The sequence below is a fragment of the Lolium perenne genome, chromosome 4 (genome assembly GCF_019359855.2).
Source record: "Lolium perenne isolate Kyuss_39 chromosome 4, Kyuss_2.0, whole genome shotgun sequence".
In the NCBI taxonomy this organism is placed as follows: Eukaryota; Viridiplantae; Streptophyta; class Magnoliopsida; order Poales; family Poaceae; genus Lolium; species Lolium perenne.
In genome coordinates, this window is record NC_067247.2 from 265,181,488 (window position 1) to 265,206,110 (window position 24,623).

General features: G+C 39.0%; 1 long non-coding RNA gene across 1 annotated transcript in view; it reads right to left on the bottom strand.

Annotated features, from left to right (window-relative positions):
- The window catches only part of LOC127331598 (uncharacterized), a 36,882-nt gene that overhangs the window by 7,211 nt on the left and 5,048 nt on the right, over window positions 1-24,623 (bottom strand). The gene's annotated exons all lie outside the window — the stretch shown is intronic.

The window sequence follows — 24,623 nt, forward strand, 5'->3', positions numbered from 1 at the left end:
GTATTATTATAATCCTATTTCAAGGTTGATACTAGTATCATATTTTAATAACACCTTGAAATACCTAAAGTAGATACTACTCTCAGCATGGTTTGGTCTTAATTATAAAGGTAAGTGGTGGTTCACCACACATGGTTTGAATTCTCATATATGGCTTAGGTTTTACTTGTGATCACCCAAGTGATGCACAAACTAGGATTGAGATATGGTTTAGGGTTTGACTTGTGATTATCAAATAATTCACAAGTTAGTTGGAAATATAGGCCTAGGTTCTATATGTGACTTAACATCATATTACTCTGGCTAGGGTTGCTTTTCCTCACCACACATAGGATGATTCAATCCAAGATCATTTGGATTGATATAGGGACTAAACTATACCAAGGGTTGTTATAATTTAGTTGTTTCTCTAGTTAACATATTAGAAATAATTTAGGGTTGCTAGTAGTTCCCCTATGATTTTTATGTACTGGGTTATATCTGCTTAACCCACTAAGGTTTAATTGGTGATTATATATTTCCAAAGTATGATCATGGATTAGACATGATCAACTTGGTCTTAATATCTCTACCTCAAGTTCTTAGGGTTCATGATCATCACTCAATTTATAATGATCAAGGTTTGGCTTCCTAAGGTATCTCTCATTAAATTGGTTTCTCACTTCCATGATCAAGCATTATCTTGACCAACTAGGGTATAATCCTTCTATTATATTTTCTTGGGTGGACATGGCTATGGTTGCCTCTATAGTTAATATCCCAGGAGAATTCTTGAGATATCCACTTAGAGTTCTTCTCAAGGAATGATGATTTACTCATCTGGATATATGGATAGTTCTCTCCCTCAAGTACAAGTGTTGCCTCAACTAACTTGAGTGTAACACCATAGCTTGAGTTCTCTCATATAGGAATAGTTATTCTAGGGTTTAGGGTGTGCTCTTAATATCTCCTTAGGTATCTAGGCTAAGATTTCATTTGTCTAACTTAATTGGATTGGTTTCCTCATTACTCTATCACTTCATGGATATAGTCTTATTCCATGTGATATTAGGTTATCTCACCACTCCAAATGGAAATGGTTTACAACCTAATACTTTAGTTCAATGGTTGTCCTTTATTCATAAATAGGTAAAGCTAGGATTGATATGGATGGTCTCTCTCATTTGGGAAGGACTTCAATGCTAACCTAAGGTTAGGCTCCATAGAGGTTGATGTGATCATCAATATCTATGTTTAACATACTTAGGTCCTCTCTCTTGGGAATGTCTTGAATAATATCTTAGGGCTTCTCTCAAAGATGATTATTTGAATACATGGATGCATATCCAAGGTTTAGCTCAAGGTTTGTTATTGCTTCTCTAATAATTATAATAGAACTCTCACCTCTCTAGGTTTGATGCATAATAATTTGGAATGGAGAAGAATTATATATTCCTGAATTGATCTCCTTGTCTTGTTTCCAAGAATGAAGTAAATGAATACCATGAGGTTCATGGTAGGATCATGGATTTGTTTAAGACATGGAAAAGATAAGTCAAGGATGGTTTCTTAATTTGTAGTTGAATAGATGTTCATATGTTATGGCATGGATTACCATATTATGATCTTTTATAAGATCAAACAATTGATCCTTGATTAATGTGTTATTGTTCTGGTTTTAGTTCCATTTGATCTAACTCCTTAGATCAAATCATCTCTACCCAAAACAAGGTTTTAACAAAGTCACATTGAGGTTTATAACGCTTGACTTGTTGAGCTACTTCAATTCCACCAAGGTCAAGTGAAACTTCAGTTACTGTGACTGTTTTACTTTAAAGCGCGAAAATTCCCCGGATTTTCTATGCATGAATGCAATGCACACATCTGTTTCCTCTATTTTTGTAACCCCAAATACTGGGATATTACAGTCTCTACCCCTTAAACTAAACTTCGTCCTCGAAGTTTGATCTCTCTCACGTTTCCGGAGTGTGGATCTGACTTGTGCAGACTACTTCTTTTCTCGAAATCCATGGTGATCTCACTGGATATAATTGAGTATATCCCTTGTCCAGATTCTTCATGGAATCCATTAGTGTATGTCTCTGAACCATGGTTCTTACTTTGATTCTTTGATTTCTTCCAACTCTATAAACTTGTTTCCTTTCTCATTGAAGATTCAATGATCGAGACTTCTTCTGGTGCTGCTGGTCTTATCTGAAGACAAGTTGGATAACATACTCCTAATTGGTAAATTAGGTCTTTGTTTTCCCTTACTACCAAAACTGCAATAATGGTACTTAGTAAGGTACTTACCATGGAAATGGTCTTGATAGTTTATTTTCACTATGAATGGATTAGACTCATTTAGTCTGTCCAATCATGGATTATGATTTATACCTATAACTATTTTGGGTTCTTTAGGTTCCATGAAAGGAATCTTTCGAATAGTCTTTGATTCTGGTATGGTCAAACTCCTTCGGTCTTTGGCCTATTTGAGCTGTATTTGGTCTATGGTATTTCCTTCATCCAACTTCATTAGACTTAACTTGCTTGAGCTTTCGTACTTCTGGGTAAATATTACTCACTTGCTCAAGTTATAATCCACTTCTTACTTCCTCGAGGTATAAACCTCGGCTTCTGGTCTGACATCCTTCTGAAAGTAATGTTCAACAACCTTATGAAAATAAGATTGAACTTCCTCTCAGTTCAGACCTTCTCCTTCTATTTTGCTTAAAGTATTGAGTCATTGTACATCCAACTCAATCTTTGCTCTACCCCTTAGAGTTTTCTTATTGTCTTCAACTCCTTTTTTTCCAACCGTTGGACTTATGGTTAGAATATTGGTCTGGGTCTAGCTTGTGGTTTATACTTCTTCTAAGGTCTCGCGAAGAATGTTTGTGGTGTACCCACTCAATTGTGGACTTCCAATGTGAATCCTTCGACAAAATAATTATAGGTCATTGTTATTTGGCTAACAAAATTTTATTTGTTCACAACTTCTTGGTACAAATAATCCAATGGTGGACTACTTGATACCAATTGTGGTGATTTGTTATCCAAAAATGGATTCTATTATAGGTTCTGATTAACTGGACGAGACATCCTCTACTTTATCTCGCAGTATTGATCCTATACCAATTGTGGTCTTCTGATATCAACTATGGTCTTCTTATATCTGCTATGATTTCATAAGTCATCTTTATTTTTCGAGGGTTTATTGTTGCAATAAAACCACTATGACACTATGAATATAGTATCCTAAGTGAATTCCTATGCATTCCCTCTTCTATATTGACTATGGATCTGCTGGAGCTTTTCCATAATCACCAGATTTCTCACCTTCATGCTTTTTATGTACTAAAGTACTCCTCTGTTGAGGCTAAGCATGAATCTGGATTGATACTTCCTTCAGAGTATTGTGGTTGCTTCCCACAATTTTGCTTCCATTTACTGATGATCCTTCTTCTTGTCTTCAGAATCTTCACCATTCGTCACTTCCTCACACGAATACCATTACCCTCTAGATCTATAACATCAAGTAAGAACTTGATATTGCAACATGCATTTGCATATCAAAGTCAACCTTCATGTATGGATCTAGTCAAAGAATTAAAATCCAATAAAATCCAAGAAGATTCAGCTTTGTGTTTATAATACACACCATGATAAGCCTGAATATAATAGTTGAGTAAGACATCTCTAAACATCAGGCTCTGATGTGTAGTATATAACACCACATAAGATAGGTTTATATCGTGATACTTAGCACGAATATGTGGATTTCTACTATTTGTCTCAACATTTATCTTAATTGCACATTTGCAAGGAGACAAACTTGAAACAAAGTGGTCTAGGATAGTTAAGGTTAACCTAGTTTTCTTTGGAAGTTCTAACAAAGTAGTATACCATATATAAGTGCTATTGAGGACTACTTCCTATGATACATTGAGTTCTAACATGGCTACTCTGAATACATATCTATTAAGATATAACTCCTATACTTCCAAGTGTTTCTATCATAAGACTATGGTCATAATGTGCTTGGCACACTTCCCATTGTTTTGGAACACATTTCTTGCACTATTGTTTAGCACTTGACTTCTTATTGTACTTCTCCTAAATATTTATGATGTTCTAATCCATCACATAATGATTCTCAGGTGAATCATATATGATTTCTATTTCTACCATGTAAGTAGGCATATTTTATTCCTATCTCTCTTCCTTACCTCCCATGATTGACTCATCATGGTCTATACTACCTCATATAACTTATATTCATCCCTTACTATCAGTTGTTTTACAAGTTTGGATAATTTACTTACCCATTACTTGTATTAGTTTACACCTTCTAGTAAAATATCTTACTTATCTTTATCACTTGATATTACTTCTATTACAGGTTTGGGTAATTCTACTTAATCATAACATATGTTGGTACACATCTTCCAATAGGATATCTTCCTTATGGTTGTATCCTTTATTTGGACTACCATGTATTGTATACCAACTATGGTCTACTCATTTATTGTTATAAGGACTTAATGGTGTTCTACATGTTTGGAATTAGCTAACTAATTTCACTTAGGAAAGTAGGTAAGAAGGTTGACTCAAGTGTGTCAGGATTATTCACAAGTGAATATCCATCTCAAGTCATAAGAAGTATTTGGTTTAGCTAAAACAACTTCCTATAGACACTACCAATCCTATAGGTCTCCTTTAAAGGGTTTTAATCCTAAGGTCAAAGCATTTGCTCTGATACCAACTGTGGTGACCCGGCATACCACTGCATGGTGTAGTATGCAAGTCTGATATAACACCAATGAAACACCGTTCCACTAGTATTATATCGCTCAGAGTGGTACAACAGAAACATATGCGGGTCCAAGGCATGTCTATAGAATTACACACAGACTCTGTTACATAAGATCATCACAGCCTCCTACTTAATCAATGAGGTAAAACTGCAAATAAACTCCAGAAGAACGACTCGTAGTCTAGTCCTAACACGAACTCTATTTGAAGAGTATTTACCTAGCTACAGAGGCTAAGAATAGATTCTAGCTAAATAGGAGCTAGGTTTAGGAAGCTAGTTCCTTTCTATTGCTAAACTAGGTTTTCTCCTTGTTGGATGTGGTATCTGACTCTTCTGACAAGGTCCTGACCCTTGAAGTAGTTGTTGACTCCTCGGCCTTCGAGTGGCACTGTAGATCCTCCTTTGATGCCTCCATATCTAAGCAGGGGATTTAAGACTGGGATGAGTACGAGCGTACTCAACAAGTTCATTATAGGAAAGAGGTGTTTAATGCACTAGCTACGGCATTAGACCAGAAAGTCTAATACCAATGCAGGTTTTCATAATCATTTCTTCAAAAGGTTGATTTTATTCAGAAGAACTATGTCCGTCAGCCTTCACCGGTTTACTAGAACTTCATGGAGTTCCTTTAGAGCAGCGTTCAGCGATTCCAAAACCCGAACAGGAGTGGCGGTCACGATTCATTACACTCTGCAGAGGTGTGTTGCTTTACCCATAAGAGATCTTAACCTTGGTGCCAACCGGGAATGACCCGTCCACACTTCCTTTGGTGTGAGGCCCGGTATAAGGTCATAGCCAATCATATTCCTCCGCTACCTCATACACCCACCCTTTGTTGCATCCCCGACCCTGGGTCCTCGCCGGTCCCATTATTCCCATTATAGGGTGGACCCCGACCACGACGACAGTCTGGGATCGAACCAAACTCCTTCGCCGGTAGATGCAACCCCTCATAGACCGCAATACCGTGGGGACTTTAGGCTTCCCCAGCCACCAAATGATCCTCGGGCTACAAGTGTTCTACGGACAATGCCGTGGGGACTTTAGGCTTCCCCAGCCACCAACTGCACCCTTGGAATTCAAGTGTTCTACGGTAAAGCGCGTTCGTTGATGTACAAGAGGTGGAAATACAATTGACTATTCCGTCCCACTCCAGATCTTATGGTTAACACGGGTATTACGGCACAAGAATCACTGGACGGCATTTTTTGTTTAATCCTAGATGGATATAAACCCTTGCAATGGAACCTCCACCATATCAACACATACCATGGTTCCATTGCCCACCACATAGTCATATTCATAGTTATGAAAATAGTATTTTTGATTTTTATGCAAGAGTGATAAGTATAGTATTTTGCAAGTAATTTGGTAAAAATACTCAAATGACATGAGCAAGCGATGAACTTGCCTTTCTTGACTGCAAGATTATGCAGGCAAGGTCTTCGATACGCAATAACTCCAAATTCTGAAATAGCATCATCGTTCGGTAAGGACGATGTTTAAAAGATTGGCAAGTATGCAATAATGCATAAGTATGAGATGCAATCGCTCTAAGCGTGACCTAACCCCGATAATTTAGGATCAGTGAGTTATAATGATTGGTTCAGGGTGTGTTGCACTTTTAGAGTGATTCACAAACAAGGTTCTTATTCAGGGTGGTGTTGCTTTAGAATCATAGGCAGGTGGTAAAATGCATAGTAATAATCATACACACCAGGGGATAATAGTTGTATAATAAGTAAAGAGCAGTTGTCAAGTTTAAGTCCTATAGTGCATGGTTGATGATTACTTATTATATAATTTCAAAAGAATAACTTTTGAAGAATATGTTCTTTAATAAAGAACAAGTATGATAATTGGTTTTGCGGGGTTCTATGGTTTTCTATGGTTCCAATTGGTTTCTGGAGTAAGGATTAGATTGATCTCAACCATGTTGGTTTCATCATAAGCTAGGACTTGTAGGGTTGAGTTAAGCCTAAGTATCCTAAGCAATTAATTATACATGGTTGCTATCAAGGTTGATTCATCTTGCTGGTAATTGCTAGCTAGGGTTTATAGATTTTTATAAGCAGAGTTGATGATGATTCTCTGTTTACTTCAAAAGAATAACTTTTGAAGAACATACTTCTTAAAGAATAAGAAGTATTACAATTAGGGTTGAGGTTGTCTAGGGTTTGCTATTGGATCCACTAGGTAGAGGATGGTTGGTTCCTAAATAGGATGGTTCATAAGTATCTCACACTAGTAGGGTTTAGTGTGTATGTAATATGATACACAATATTGGCATGGTTGCTATTAGGGTTCATCACAATGGTGTGATGTTAAGCATGGTCCATTAAGGTTGGTATCTCTAAGGATAGGATCTAGGGTTTGCACTTGGTTAACCCTATTTGATCATCTAGGTGTAATGAAGATGAACATATGGGATACCATTTTATTGGTGGCAGGTCTCTATTATTTTATGAAGACATGACAAGTATTTAGTTGCTGCTATGGATCTATTGAGGCAAAGTAAGTGTTATGATCATATGTTCTAACCTAGGGTTAGGGTTTGGAAGAAATTTAGGGTTCACATGTAATATTGGAGCTAGGGTCCCTAATAGAGTTAGGGTTTTAGGGTTTCTCATGAAATGATAGGTTTCTAGTTTTCTCCCATATAGAACTAGGGTTTACTATTTACCATATAGTTCTATGATTAATAACTTTGTTTTAAATTTGAAGTTATTAATAGCTTCAAAATAATATTGAATATGGCATTTATTATTTTTAAACAATTAATAATTAGGGTAATTATTAATCAGGGTTTAAATCTCTCTAATAATGATTTAACAAAGTAACAAATAAAGAAAATTAGTTTTAATGTTTTATTTATCTATTTCCTGGTTTTTATTTAATTTTGGAATTTTTTACTATTTATTGAATTTTAATTGAATTTAGAATTAAAATTAAAGGCTTAAATAACAAGTAATAAATAATTGAATTTTTATTAAAAAAATAAAATCTCATATTATATTTTTATTGGATAGGTTTTATTTTTATAAGAATCTTGATATCTTATTTATATTTTTCTGAACTATATTGAATTTTCTACAATTTGGCAAAGTTGCAAGTATTTTCTGGAATTAAGTTTAACTAAGAAATACTAGAGCTACCCAGTTAAACTACCCATATAGACACTGACTAGTGGGCCATTAGGCCACGCCGGCGCCACGTCGGCTTGACCGAGTCAAAATTAATGACTGGGCATGGCTCACGGTGGCCGGCGTGCAGACGTCACCGGCGGCGATGATTCCGGCCACGCGCGGATGAGCCACTGGTTCCATTTGAACCAGTGCATCACGAGGGACCTAAAGGTGGCGGCGCCGCTCCGGTTAGGTCACCGGAGCATGACCGACGGCGAGGTACCGCGGCGGTGTTCGCCGGTGATCAAACGCGGCGACGATACAGGACACTATCGGCATGCCGAGCACATGAGGAGGAAGAGGAGCTCACCCTGAGCATGCAGGGCTTGATGGCGAGGCAAGGGGAGGTCGGGTTCGCCGGAATTTGCAGTTGCCGGCGTCGGAGAAGACGAGGTCGACGGCGGCGCTACGGCTTGATGGAGGTCGATTCCTCTAGCAGACAGAGCAAGTCGAGGCCGCTGATCACGATGGTGTCCACGGCAAGGTCTGGGGATGCTCTGAACGACGGCGATGTTCGAGGTCTGTGTGTGCTAGGGTTTCGGGATTTTGGGGAAATCGAACAGAGGGAGAAGAAAGCGAGCTAGGGTTCGTCCTGGGGCTTTTATAGAGCTCCATGGCCTGCCTCGTCACGTCTACGGTCGCGGAGGAGCTGCCAGCAGCGAGGGAAAGACGGCCACGGCGTCGCGCTGTCCTCCATGCGTGCTGGAGAGGATGAGGACGACCCTCTCCAGGATATTTTTGGACGTAGGGGTATGGTTGGCTAGCCAGGCTGCTTGTGGGCTGCGTTGCTGGGCTCAACTGATGAGCTGCTGCTGGGCTGCGTCGGCTGGTAAGGTCCAGGTAAGTATTCCTCCTCTCTTTTCTTTTTCTGTTTTTATTTTCTGTTTTCTATTTTCTATTTTGAATTCAATTTTGAATGCTTTTCTATTTTGCAGGTGTTGCTTGTTTGAATTAGACAAGGATTAGCCCCAAGATTCTTCAAACACTTTAGTGGTGTATTATTATGTTAATATGGGTATTATAACATTGGTTTAGTTATTATTATTGGAACTTGAATTTAAATACCCCTATGAACATGAATTTGAATATTATCTTTGTAAATATTCAAATTGTTTCCAAATGATAATTTTTCTTACTTAGTGATATATAGAATTTTACTTGGTATTACTTAGCAAGAAACAATTTCAAAGTAATATTTACTTATGAATTTCTATTAAGAAGTGATTTAATGACATGATTTCATGTATTAAATTATTTCTAAGGACTTGATCTCATAAATGAGAATTCTGGTTATTTGCATATGATTTTATGTGAATACTGATTTGTTAGAGTCTTGTAGGTATTATTATAATCCTATTTCAAGGTTGATACTAGTATCATATTTTAATAACACCTTGAAATACCTAAAGTAGATACTACTCTCATCATGGTTTGGTCTTAATTATAAAGGTAAGTGGTGGTTCACCACACATGGTTTGAATTCTCATATATGGCTTAGGTTTTACTTGTGATCACCCAAGTGATGCACAAAATAGGATTGAGATATGGTTTAGGGTTTGACTTGTGATTATCAAATAATTCACAAGTTAGTTGGAAATATAGGCCTAGGTTCTATATGTGACTTAACATCATATTACTCTGGCTAGGGTTGCTTTTCCTCACCACACATAGGATGATTCAATCCAAGATCATTTGGATTGATATAGGGACTGAACTATACCAAGGGTTGTTATAATTTAGTTGTTTCTCTAGTTAACATATTAGAAATGATTTAGGGTTGCTAGTAGTTCCCCTATGATTTTTATGTACTGGGTTATATTTGCTTAACCCACTAAGGTTTAATTGGTGATTATATATTTCCAAAGTATGATCATGGATTAGACATGATCAACTTGGTCTTAATATCTCTACCTCAAGTTCTTAGGGTTCATGATCATCACTCAATTTATAATGATCAAGGTTTGGCTTCCTAAGGTATCTCTCATTAAATTGGTTTCTCACTTCCATGATCAAGCATTATCTTTACCAACTAGGGTATAATCCATCTATTATATTTTCTTGGGTGGACATGGCTATGGTTGCCTCTATAGTTAATATCTGATGACCCACAAGTATAGGGGATCGCAACAGTCTTCGAGGGAAGTAAAACCCAATTTATTGATTCGACACAAGGGGAGACAAAGAATACTTGAAAGCCTTAACAGCGGAGTTGTCAATTCAGCTGCACCTGGAAACAGACTAGCTCGCAAGAGTTTATCAGTAGTAACAGTTTTATAGCAGTAGCAATAGTGAAATAACAGCAGCAGAGTAACAAAGACAGCAGTAGTGATTTTAGTAAACAGCAGGATTAAAATACTGTAGGCACGGGGACGGATGAACGGGCGTTGCATGGATGAGAGAAACTCATGTAACAGTCAAGCAGGGCATTTGCAGATAATAATAAAACGGTATCCAAGTACTAATCAATCAATAGGCATGTTGTAGCGACCTCACCTTTTAAGGTGCCGATCTCTGTGCGTATCTGTGCTAGTCCCTGGATCAATCGCTAGCACACACAGTACAAGATGTAATACCAAGAAACAAAGGTCTTTATTACATCGTATGATCCAGAATTTACATAAAGGATTACAAATTGCATAGCACAAGGCTAGCATCTCATCAGAGTTTCACAACGAACAAACATAGACAGCATGGAGTTCTTCATCTTCATGTGCCACAGGCGAGCATGTCGAGGATAGACTCGTAACCCTAAACATCGTAACTCACTCGTCTTTCAAAAGATCTGCAACATGAAAAGTTACAGCCACGAATGGTCAATACTTTGAATGTATTGGCAAGATGACACTATAGTGGACTCAAATGGCAACCTAACACTTAAGTGTATATTTGGCTGGTAGAGCTGAGGCATATTTGCATAAAGCCAGTTTTCTCCTATGATTTGTGAAATCATTTTCTTTCATACTAATTAAGCGGTACCATTGATAGAAATCAATGAACCTGGAAACCACCGGTAAATCCCCGGTGAATCCTCCTACCCTTGTTCACCCATCAAATTTTATTTAAGAAATTGGGATGAGGAGATCTTCGAACAAAGACTTGTCAGTTCGCTCAAGTTGTCCATAACCGGGGACACGGCTAAGTACTTAGATTTACACTCTGCAGAGGTTGTACAATTTACCCACATGACCTAGTCTGTTCTTCTTCCATGATGCACATTTTGCTCAAATAGACAGATGTTGACTAGGACGAGATTTTTCTGAAGTGATCCCCCAGACCATCCTCTACGGACCCGTACCGACCTACATTCCCCTACATCATCTGTCACGTAGGGCCCGGGTTCTCACAACATACTCCGTCAAGCCAGAGCCCATATAGCATGTGGTTGTACGGTAAGCTAATGAGCAAGGTTGTCTACAATCTCTTTAATCCTGGGTGACTTTCCGCAAATGTGCACTCACACCAGGGTATCGCCGTTGACAGGGCCCCCTGATGCAGCCACCCGCTCCAAAGCTCCACCATTCACCCAGGTAGTTCATTAAACTTAGTTGTTTTTCCTTAACTCACTAACAAAATCATTTCATAGCATAGCTGAGCAACAACTAAATTTAATGGCGACAAAGTAGTCAAGTAGGGGTAGCTAGACTACTGGGATTGCATAGCAAAGCATATACCCTACACATGTATACTACAGAAATCTCTACTGGGCATAGATAAAACTGGGACATTTGTGAGGGTGTGTCACTTGCCTTGGTGAGAGGACGAGTTGGTACACTCTTCGCAGAAACACTCGTTGCAATCAGCACAACCACAATCTACAAACAAACATTTTCACTCCATAAACACATAGCAACACATATACAATCGCAAATAAAAATATGAATGCAATATGTGGATTAAACATGAACAACACACTTAATATGTTCTCTGGTTTCAACTATATGCATGATGCCATGGTACAATTTTAATGTTGCATTAATAATTAAAAACATTTCCTATCATTAGAAAGGATCTACAACACTAAACAAATACTACAAAGGAAAAGTATAGGTCACATTTTTATTTTCTAATGCTACTGTACAGAGGGTTCAATTCTCTGTTAATAGCAAAACGAATTACTCCAAAATATTTTGTAGAACTATTTATATAACCAAAATACTCTATTTGAGTATCTGCAAAAACTGAGTAAAAATATGATGCAAAAGTACAATATTATGTGTCTACTGTATTCTACACGTTTTTATGAATCCAGGGACACGAAGTTTGCTAAATTTGGACGAACGAAACTAAAGATATGATTTTTACAAAATTGGTGTAAATCCTGTCCAGAAAATTCGAAAATTATAACACATATGACATGTGGCAGGTTTCTATTCGAGGATACCCCTTCGTTTAAGTGATCAGATTCTGGTCTTAGGATCAACATCCTGTGGTTGCAAGTGAATTGAACAAAGGTGAGGAAAAAAAAAAGAACAAGAACGTAGCTAGCTACAGAACTGGTTCCTGGAACATTTTCGTGCGACATAGTATTAGCAATACTGACTCTATAGAAAATATTTGATCGCGGTGGTTATACCAGATGAAGTGCGTCGTCGAGAATAGCTGGCGAAGAAGTCATGAACGTCTAGACGCACTGTTTCGCTGGAAATCGCTCGCCGGTATACTGTCCCGCGGACGTGCTCACAGATGAAGATGGCGTCGTCGCTGTGGTGCACCAAAATTCACGAAACAAAGTCTAAGAGATGCGCAAGGAAGAAATAGGAAGTTTGGAAGAAACTAGAGATCAAACCGTGGACCGTGCTCACCAAATTCGACGAACTCGTGCGGCAGTGCTGCGGAGCTCCGAGCTCGAATTCGAGCAGCCTGGGGGCTCTCAGGATGTGCCAATTGGGGGGAAATGAAGAGGAGGGTGTGGATCTTAAGTAGGAAGAAACGGTGCATCAAATGGTGGCTTAAATCACCGGAAATCAATTCGGGATGGGAAACTGAAAACGTACGCAGTCCTGCGGTGTGTCCGTTCGTTGCTGAAGCTTGATGACGATGATGTGGCAGTGGGACCCACATAACAAGAAAGGAGAAAAAGAAAACGCGACCTGTTCGCTTGGACGTGGGCGTGGGCGTGCGTGTGCAGCGCCGGGCTGCACGCTCGGAGTTGCCTGGCTGGATCGCTCATTTGAGCTTGCCTTGGCCATTTGCCCACACGTTGTTTTTTTTATTTTACCAAAACTCTTTTCTCTTTCCTATATTTAGTATTTGGATATAATTTGACAAATGGCATTTGATCAAAAGTAAGTCAAAATAAGTCAAAAAAAATCTAAATAAAATATCAGTGGATTCCATATTTAATGAAGAATATTTTGGAAACATGTTTAGAACATTTTGATAAATTTCGAAACTGGCGCATAGGTCTATATGGCTTTATTTGCATTACTTCGGGTTTAAAGTTTCTTTATAGATTTAAAGTTCAATTAAAATTTCCTAGTGAATGCAAGGATGCCATGATGCTTATGGATGCAATGCATGTATTTGAAAACTCCATTTTTGGAAAAACTTTTTAGAAAGTTTTAGTTTCTTGTCAATTTTTCAACCAAGACAAACAAACAAGTTTGGATTTTATTTTTATTTCACATTCCAAAATTTGGAGAATTTTGGGATGTGACAGACTACCACCCTTAAAAGGAATCTCGTCCTCGAGATTTGAGAAAGGCTAGAAAGAATGTTGGGTTTGGAATATGTTGGGGTGGGCTACCACCCTTAAAAGAAAGAAAGAATGTAGGTAGTCTTTGGTCTTGAGTTTAGGATAATCTCATATTTGGTATGGCTTGGCACGTCCGAGGATATGACTTGACCTCTAGTCATATTTTGAAATATCTATGGCTTCTGAGTTAATATCCAATAGGCGAATGTTTATTCACATATAGTGAACACCATATCTCTCGAAGGTCGAATAGGTTTCCTTCATAGTAGGACTTCTAATCCAAATGATTGGTTGTTGAACTACTTCTGATACTGATGGGTCACTCTTTGGGTCAACCAGGACATCAAGACGAGAGGACTTCACGACTTTTCTCATCTTTGTTTATTGGTATCTTCGACAGCAACCTTCCACCACTCTTCACTTAGTGGCTAGATCTTCAATCTCGTTGTAGTCCTACGCTTGGCAACACTTGCCTACTATAAGGGTATAATATTTCTCCACCCTAAGGTTTAGGCTTGTTCGCCGACATCTCTTTTGTAGGTATGTCTTTCTAGATTCGCAAAATCAATATTACGAAAGCGAATAATAAGAGTAGTAGGAATGGTGATCAATCCATCCTGCACCCAAATCATTACTCCATCTTTGATTTATTGAATCTCGTATTCTAACACTTGGTCAACCTCACCAGTTTGATAAAAAAAATCCATGAGAATTGAATCAATATTTCAATCCCCATTATTGAACTGTTTTGAAAACATTTCTATCGATCCTTAACTAGGGTTTTGTGTATCTCACACTCTGTGCTTCTTCATCTTGACATTAACCATCGAGGTTAGTTTCACTGCTGTTGTCTTCATGGCGAGCTACCGAGAAAACACTCCCTGGGTTGAGCATAGATGAGAATAGATAGAAAGATTCTAAAGATGATTCCTATCCAAACACCGCAAATCAAGGAAATTCAGCAAACAACAAACATCTAACAAGCATCAAGCAACATAACACAAACACAACCAAACTAGTATGGTCATACCTCAATTTGGTAAGATCAGTACTTTCTTACGATATCGCTGGTTCAATAAAAGAAAATTAATGGTGGTCCGGTCTATTTCTGTTTTGGGTGTTTCAAGTTTCTATTCTACGCCATCGGTGTATCTTCATGTGTTGTGTAGTCTGCATCGAAGTCTTTATTCAAGTCTTTCGTTTGTCTTCCCTGAAACCTTTCTTGTTGAGTCGAAAAATATCACATGAAGCATTAGTCCCTCACTTCAGGTACAAGGTCATCCTCTCCACTTCCTTGATGGTTTTCACAAGGTAGGTCATCTAAGGCGAGAGAAAAACATTTTTGAAGATGGAATAGATGAGATGTACTACAAGTTCACAAAGCATTTTTTTTTGAAATAGGATTAGATAGATTTTTCATCCTAGGGTCTTCCTATTCTAATCCAAACCTAGGGTCACGAACCTATAGTCAACACAATGCTCTGATACCATCTGTAGCGACCTCACCTTTTAAGGTGACGATCTCTGTGCGTATCTGTGCTAGTCCCTGGATCAATCGCTAGCACACACAGTACAAGATGTAATACCAAGAAACAAAGGTCTTTATTACATCGTATGATCCAGAATTTACATAAAGGATTACAAATTGCATAGCACAAGGCTAGCATATCATCAGAGTTTCACAACGAACAAACATAGACAGCATGGAGTTCTTCATCTTCATGTGCCACAGGCGAGCATGTCGAGGATAGACTCGTAACCCTAAACATCGTAACTCACTCATCTTTCAAAAGATCTGCAACATGAAAAGTTACAGCCACGAATGGTCAATACTTTGAATGTATTGGCAAGATGACACTATAGTGGACTCAAATGGCAACCTAACACTTAAGTGTACATTTGGCTGGTAGAGCTGAGGCATATTTGCATAAAGCCAGTTTTCTCCTATGATTTGTGAAATCATTTTCTTTCATACTAATTAAGCGGTACCATTGATAGAAATCAATGAACCTGGAAACCACCGGTAAATCCCCGGTGAATCCTCCTACCCTTGTTCACCCATCAAATTTTATTTAAGAAATTGGGATGAGGAGATCTTCGAACAAAGACTTGTCAGTTCGCTCAAGTTGTCCATAACCGGGGACACGGCTAAGTACTTAGATTTACACTCTGCAGAGGTTGTACAATTTACCCACATGACCTAGTCTGTTCTTCTTCCATGATGCACATTTTGCTCAAATAGACAGATGTTGACTAGGACGAGATTTTTCTGAAGTGATCCCCCAGACCATCCTCTACGGACCGTGCAGACCTACATTCCCCTACATCATCTGTCACGTAGGGCCCGGGTTCTCACAACATACTCCGTCAAGCCAGAGCCCATATAGCATGTGGTTGTACGGTAAGCTAATGAGCAAGGTTGTCTACAATCTCTTTAATCCTGGGTGACTTTCCGCAAATGTGCACTCACACCAGGGTATCGCCGTTGACAGGGCCCCCTGATGCAGCCACCCGCTCCAAAGCTCCACCATTCACCCAGGTAGTTCATTAAACTTATTTGTTTTTCCTTAACTCACTAACAAAATCATTTCATAGCATAGCTGAGCAACAACTAAATTTAATGGCGACAAAGTAGTCAAGTAGGGGTAGCTAGACTACTGGGATTGCATAGCAAAGCATATACCCTACACATGTATACTACAGAAATCTCTACTGGGCATAGATAAAACTGGGACATTTGTGAGGGTGTGTCACTTGCCTTGGTGAGAGGACGAGTTGGTACACTCTTCGCAGAAACACTCGTTGCAATCAGCACAACCACAGTCTACAAACAAACATTTTCACTCCATAAACACATAGCAACACATATACAATCGCAAATAAAAATATGAATGCAATATGTGGATTAAACATGAACAACACACTTAATATGTTCTCTGGTTTCAACTATATGCATGATGCCATGGTACAATTTTAATGTTGCATTAATAATTAAAAACATTTCCTATCATTAGAAAGGATCTACAACACTAAACAAATACTACAAAGGAAAAGTATAGGTCATATTTTTATTTTCTAATGCTACTGTACAGAGGGTTCAATTCTCTGTTAATAGCAAAAGGAATTACTCCAAAATATTTTGTAGAACTATTTATATAACCAAAATACTTTATTTGAGTATCTGCAAAAACTGAGTAAAAATATGATGCAAAAGTACAATATTATGTGTCTACTGTATTCTACACGTTTTTATGAATCCAGGGACACGAAGTTTGCTAAATTTGGACGAACGAAACTAAAGATATGATTTTTACAAAATTGGTGTAAATCCTGTCCAGAAAATTCGAAAATTATAACACATATGACATGTGGCAGGTTTCTATTCGAGGATACCCCTTCGTTTAAGTGATCAGATTCTGGTCTTAGGATCAACATCCTGTGGTTGCAAGTGAATTGAACAAAGGTGAGGAAAAAAAAAAGAACAAGAACGTAGCTAGCTACAGAACTGGTTCCTGGAACATTTTCGTGCGACATAGTATTAGCAATACTGACTCTATAGAAAATATTTGATCGCGGTGGTTATACCAGATGAAGTGCGTCGTCGAGAATAGCTGGCGAAGAAGTCGTGAACGTCTAGACGCACTGTTTCGCTGGAAATCGCTCGCCGGTATACTGTCCCGCGGACGTGCTCACAGATGAAGATGGCGTCGTCGCTGTGGTGCACCAAAATTCACGAAACAAAGTCTGAGAGATGCGCAAGGAAGAAATAGGAAGTTTGGAAGAAACTAGAGATCAAACCGTGGACCGTGCTCACCAAATTCGACGAACTCGTGCGGCAGTGCTGCGGAGCTCCGAGCTCGAATTCGAGCAGCCTGGGGGCTCTCAGGATGTGCCAATTGGGGGGAAATGAAGAGGAGGGTGTGGATCTTAAGTAGGAAGAAACGGTGCATCAAATGGTGGCTTAAATCACCGGAAATCAATTCGGGATGGGAAACTGAAAACGTACGCAGTCCTGCGGTGTGTCCGTTCGTTGCTGAAGCTTGATGACGATGATGTGGCAGTGGGACCCACATAACAAGAAAGGAGAAAAAGAAAACGCGACCTGTTCGCTTGGACGTGGGCGTGGGCGTGCGTGTGCAGCGCCGGGCTGCACGCTCGGAGTTGCCTGGCTGGATCGCTCATTTGAGCTTGCCTTGGCCATTTGCCCACACGTTGTTTTTTTTATTTTACCAAAACTCTTTTCTCTTTCCTATATTTAGTATTTGGATATAATTTGACAAATGGCATTTGATCAAAAGTAAGTCAAAATAAGTCAAAAAAAATCTAAATAAAATATCAGTGGATTCCATATTTAATGAAGAATATTTTGGAAACATGTTTAGAACATTTTGATAAATTTCGAAACTGGCGCATAGGTCTATATGGCTTTATTTGCATTACTTCGGGTTTAAAGTTTCTTTATAGATTTAAAGTTCAATTAAAATTTCCTAGTGAATGCAAGGATGCCATGATGCTTATGGATGCAATGCATGTATTTGAAAACTCCATTTTTGGAAAAACTTTTTAGAAAGTTTTAGTTTCTTGTCAATTTTTCAACCAAGACAAACAAACAAGTTTGGATTTTATTTTTATTTCACATTCCAAAATTTGGAGAATTTTGGGATGTGACACATGTGTTCCATATATAGTCGTACGTGCTCGCAATGAGAAACTTGCACAACATCTTTTGTCCTACCAGCCGGTGGCAGCCGGGCCTCTAGGGAAACTACTGGATATTAAGGTACTCCTTTTAATAGAGTACCGGAGCAAAGCATTAACACTCCGTGAACACATGTGATCCTCACATCACTACCATCCCCTCCAGTTGTCCCGATTTCTGTCACTTCGGGGCCATTGGTTCCGGACAGCGACATGTGTATACAACTTGCAGGTAAGATCATAAACAACGAATATCTTCATGAATCAATAACATGTTCAGATCTGAGATCATGGCACTCGGGCCGTAGTGACAAGCATTAAGCATAACAAGTTGCAACAATATCATAAAAGTAACATCTACGGATACTAGGCACTATGCCCTAACAATCTTATGACTATTACATGACCAATCTCATCCAATCCCTACCATCCCCTTCGGCCTACAAATGGCGGGGAATTACTCACACATGGATGGGGGAAACATGGCTGGTTGATGTAGAGGCGTTGGCGGTGATGATGGCGATGATCTCCTCCAATTCCCCGTCCCGGCGGAGTGCCAGAACGGAGACTTCTGGCTCCCGAGACGGAGTTTCGCGATGTGGCGGCGTTCTGGAGGGTTTCTGGCGGCTTCGACTTTCTGCTCGCGATTTTTAGATCGAAACCCCTTAAGTAGTCCAGAGGAGGGCGTCGGAGGCCGGCCGAGGGGGCCACACCATAGGGCCGCGCGGGCCCCCCCTAGGCCGCGCCGCCATATGGTGTGGGGCCCTCGGGCCTCCACTTGATGTGTCCTTCTCCGTCGATGTGCAGGAAAATAGGGCCTTCTATCAAAATCCCGAGGTTTTTCTGAAAGTTGGATTTATGCACAAAAACGAGACACCGAACGGTTACGCTAAAAACAGCGTTAGTCCGTGTTAGTTGCATCCAAAATACACAAATTAGAGGCAAAACAACAGCAAAAGTGTTCGGGAAAGTAGATACGTTTTGGACGTATCAACTCCCCCCAAGCTTAGCTTATTGCTTGTCCTCAAGCAATTCAGTTAACAACTGAGCGATAAAAGAACTTTCACGAACACATTTGTTCATATGATGTAAATATTCTCATGCTATGGCTAACACTTAGGCAGTTCATAATAAGGTACATGCAAATAAGATCATCCATAGCTATGTCAATCATGGAAAGGTACCAACAATTAATAATAAGCATCATGAACCATGTATATAAGCAGGATTGCAATGTTCATAAAAGGATATGATAGAGTGGTATCTCGCTTGCCCATATTTGATCAGCAAAACATAAATGCTCAGGCACCTCTGAAGTTCATAGAAAGACTAGAAATAGTGATTGTCAAAGATAAAAGCATCAAAGTTATACCACAATCAAACATATTTTGAGACAAGCATATTACACTAAGAATGACAGTTGTGCTCTCAAGAAAGTGCTCAAAGAAAGGATGGAGACACAATCATAAAAGTAAAAGATTGACCCTTCGCAGAGTGAAGCAGGGATTAACATGCGCTAGAGCTTTTCATTTTTGAAATCAGGAGTAAAATTGTTTTGAGAGGTGTTTGTTGTTGTCAACGAATGGTAATGGGTACACTAACTACCTCGCCAACCAGACTCCCAAGAGCGGCTCCCATGAATTATTGCATATTTATATGGCACTCCTTCCAACCTTTCTTACACAAACCATGGCTAACCGAATCCTCGGGTGCCTGCCAACAATCACATACCATGAAGGAGTGCCTTTTTATTTTAGTTTTATTATGATGATGACACTCCCCCCAACCTTTGCTTACACAAGCCATGGCTAACCGAATCCTTCGGGTGCCGTCCATCAATCACAAACCATGGAGGAGTGTCTATTTAAGTTAATTAATTCGGAACTGGGAATCCCATTGCCAGCTGTTTTTGCAAAATTATTGGATAAGCGGATGTGCCACTAGTCCATATGAAGGTCCGTCAAGAGTAAATGACAAGGTTGAAAGTTAAACACCACATACTTCCTCATGAGCTATGAAACATTAACACAAATTGAGAAGCATTTCGAAGGTTTAAAGGTAGCACATGAGAATTTACTTGGAATGGTTTGAAATGCCATGCATAGGTATTTATGGTGGACACTCTGGAATAACTTGGTTTTCATGTGCTTGGAAGCACGAGCAACGTTCCCGCTCAGTACAAGTGAAGGCTAGCAAAAGACTAGGGAGCGACAAATCAAGAGAGCAATAACTGTCATAATCATGCTTGCGGCAAAATAAATTAACTGAGGCATAAAAGTGATACAAGAACTCTGAAGCAATGTAAATCATTGAGGCTTAATTGACTCTTGTTCAGTCATATGCATGCGTGAGCATGTGCCAAGTTAATTCAAACGAATTATTCAGAGGAGGATACCACAATATCATACCTATCTATGAATAAAATGCTACTCATATTAATAAATTGGAGCTAAACATGAGAGATCATGAACTACTAGACTTTCTTAAATGACATATACCTCACATGAATCAACTAAGCATGCTCACATGGATGAGTATATGTACAAAAATGAAAACAAATAGAGTTCATACCAGCCTCTCACCACAATCAGATTGTCGTAGATCGTCATTATTGCCTTTTCACTTGTGTAGCTTGGATAATATGAAATGAAAACCACGCTCCAGCCACCGAAGACCATTGAACTCATAATGAACTTTACAAACCAAAGAAGAACAGCAAATATTTTTGGTGTTTTCGAATTTGGAAACAAGAACAAAGAAACAAGCAAACAAAGCAAAATCTTTTTGGGTTTTCTTGTAGCAAACTAGCAATAGCAAATAAAACGAAACAAATGCAAGAAACCAAAGCAAACAAATGGTGAAGAGAAACAACAGAAATATTTTTGGTCTTTTTGTGTTTTGGGAAAGAAACAAAGCAAAAACAAGAAATAGCAAGCTAGAAAACTCATATAAACACAAAGCAGCAGAAATTCGTCAAACTTGACAGCAGTACAGTACCCGATTTGTAATAAATTCTTCCACTGCTCAAATCGAAAAGTGTTCAACTAATGAAAGTTAGATAACAACCTGGGGAACATGCACAAAAATTGGCTTCGCAAAATACTGTTCTGGCTATTTTTGAGAATTTTTTCGGTAACAGTCCAGAATCTGTTTTCAGGCAGCACTTCCCCAAATATCATCTTCCTCTCATTAGAAAACTACTCAAACAAACAAAACAAGTATATACAAGTATCCAGCAATCATAATATGCAAAGAATGAGTGATGCCGGTATACCTCCCCCCAAGCTTAGGCTTTTGGCCTAAGTGGAGTTCAATCCCATCGAGACCATGAGGTAGTATCTCCGTAGTGCGACGAAGATGGATCATCTTCCGGGTATGTGCTAGAAGAAGCACCCGGATACGTGACGGTGTAGTCATAGGAGGGCTCGGCGTCCTCGGAGTCATGCTGCTGGTGGAAATCTTGTATCTTCATATGTTCATCCACCTCCTCCTTAGTGCGCGACCATGGTTGCCTGTCAATACAGAACAAACCTAGCTGGGGAAGAGGGATTTCTTTCTCATCCCCGTCAGCAAACAACATTTTATAGACCATATTATCTAAAGTGGAATCAGTGGTAACAAAATGATGGCTTTTCATAGCAGCGATATCAAGCCTCCTAGGGGTTAATGGCACATCATTAGGATCAATAGGAAGTCTTAAATGTGTTAAAACGCGCAATGCAATAGTTCCTCCAAAAATAGGCCCCCTGTTAGACAGGCGGCGAGCAATAAGAGAACCAAGATGATAAGATGTCCGTCCAGTAAGTGCAATATTCAAGAAAGCAAGATGGTAACTAGAAATATTGCTAGTGTTCTCCCTACCAAGAATGCTAGTAGCAATGTAATATGCAAAATACTTAATGGCGGGGAGTTGAATGTTCCTTATCTTGCCACGTTGAATGGTGCGACAATCATCATCGGTGATCCCTCGATAGAGCTCCAACAAGTCCCGGGGGTTGTCATCAATCCTCCTTTGCTGTACCTACAGGGGCAATATCCAATGCACGACAAAAATCTTCCAATTCCATAGTAACAGGATTACCATAGATCTTGAATGCAACTGTCGGCTCGTATTGCGTGTTGTTGAACCTGAAGCTCTCGACGAAAATTTTGGTGAGCATATAGTATTGCTCCCTTTCGTCTCCCACGTAGGTGGTTAAGCCCGCCCTATTGACAAGGGTGAAGAAATCATCCAGTATCCCTGCATTTGTCAGAAAATCATAACATGGGAAGGATGAAGCATTAGGAGCCCCATTGTCCTCTTCGGGCGCGAAGCTAGGTGCGATGATATCCTCATTGTACGATCGCCTAAGTTGGGTGGCGGTCCTAGAAGGCCTCCCGGTGCTGGTTGTTCCTCTCTTGAACAATTCTCCAAAGTTGAACTTCTTCATCTTTCTTTTCTGAAATTTTTCAACAAACAATATAAAATTTGATTTGGTGACATATAATTGAGGGAAACTATCATAGGAACTTGCTAGAGTACTAATCATGCATCAAAACTAGTTTCTACCACTTAGAACAAGCATGCAAGCTCACTAAACATGTTACCTACAGCAGCAAAATATTCAAGATATACTCCACCAAACAAAATTCTACTTGGATAATCGGAGGAGTCACATACCGAAGAGCAAATGTGCCAAATCTCAGACAGAAATCTGGGCTGAGCAAAGAGATCGAGAAATCTGGAGTTCTTGAGCAAAAACGCGAGTGAGAGGAACCTGGTATGAGTTTTTTCAGGAGAGAGAAGATGCTGGGAGAAAGAGATGAAATAGTGGGGCAAAGATGGGCCCACACCACAGGGTGGCGCGCCCACCTCCTTGGCCGCGCCGGCTGGTGGTGTGGCACCCTGTGGTGCCCCACAGGTCATCCTCTGGTGCTCCCAGGTGCCTCGTCGAAAAATAGGACCAACGGTATAATTTTTGTGAATTTTTGAAAACTTTGAAAAATGCACATTTCTGGGTATTAAGTTTATTATTACTGGCCAGGAAAATTTTTGAAATCTCCAATTAACTAAGGAACTTTGCAAATTAAAAATGCTACATCAACTAGAGCAAGTGGAGGAAGAAAGAGATGTTGTTTACCTCCTCTATGCATATAAAAAGTATTTGTTAACAAGGTTGATCAAGTCTTGCCACCAAATAAATTTTACATAGCATAAGAAGAAATAAACCTCAAATCAATCATGTTACCTTGAATTGTATTGATATGGATCCAATCACGAGAGTTTGATAACCTTCTTTAGGCTCATATATAGGACAATCGATAGTTCCAATTTTGATAGTTCTCACATTAGAAATAGTATTAACTCCACACGCTTTCTCAATCCTCTTGGGAAAATAAACGGTATGCTCCCTATCATCAACATTGAAAGTAACCTTTCCTTTATTGCAATCAATAACAGCCCCTGCGGTGTTAAGAAAAGGTCTCCCAAGAATAATAGACATATTATCATCTTCAGGCATTTCCAACACAACAAAATCAGTTAATATCAAGCAGTTATTAGTAATTTGAACAGGAACATCCTCACATATACCAACAGGAATAGCAGTAGATTTATCAGCCATTTGCAAAGATATATCAGTAGGTATCAACTTATCTAGATAAAGTCTCTTATAAAGAGAAAAAGGAATAACACTAACACCGGCTCCCAAATCACATAGAGCAGTTTTAACATAATTATTCTTAATAGAACAGGGAATAGTAGGTATACCTGGGTCACCCAACTTCTTCGGAACTTTGCCATTGAAAGAGTAATTAGCAAGCATAATGGAAATTTCCTCATTGGGGATTTTCCTTTTGTTAGTAACAATATCTTTCATATACTTTGAATAAGGAGGCAATTTAATAGCATCAGTCAAAGGGATTTGCAAGAATAAAGGTTTCATCCTATCACAAAATTTATTATAGTGTTCTTCTTCCTTTGATTTTAGTTTCTTAGCAGGAAAGGGCATTTGCTTTTGAACCCAAGGTTCTCTTTCATTACCATGTTTCTCAGCAATAAAATCTTCTTTAGTATACTTTTTGTTTTTAACATGCTTTTCAGGTTCTTCTTCAACCTCTTCTTTATCAGGAGTATCATTCTTATCATTATCTTTATCATGTTCATTACCACTTTCAGTTTCAGCATCAGAAATAGAAATGCTATTAGGATCATTAACAGGTTCAGAGGATTCTACAGCATTCTTATGTTTCTTTTTCTTTTTCTTAGATG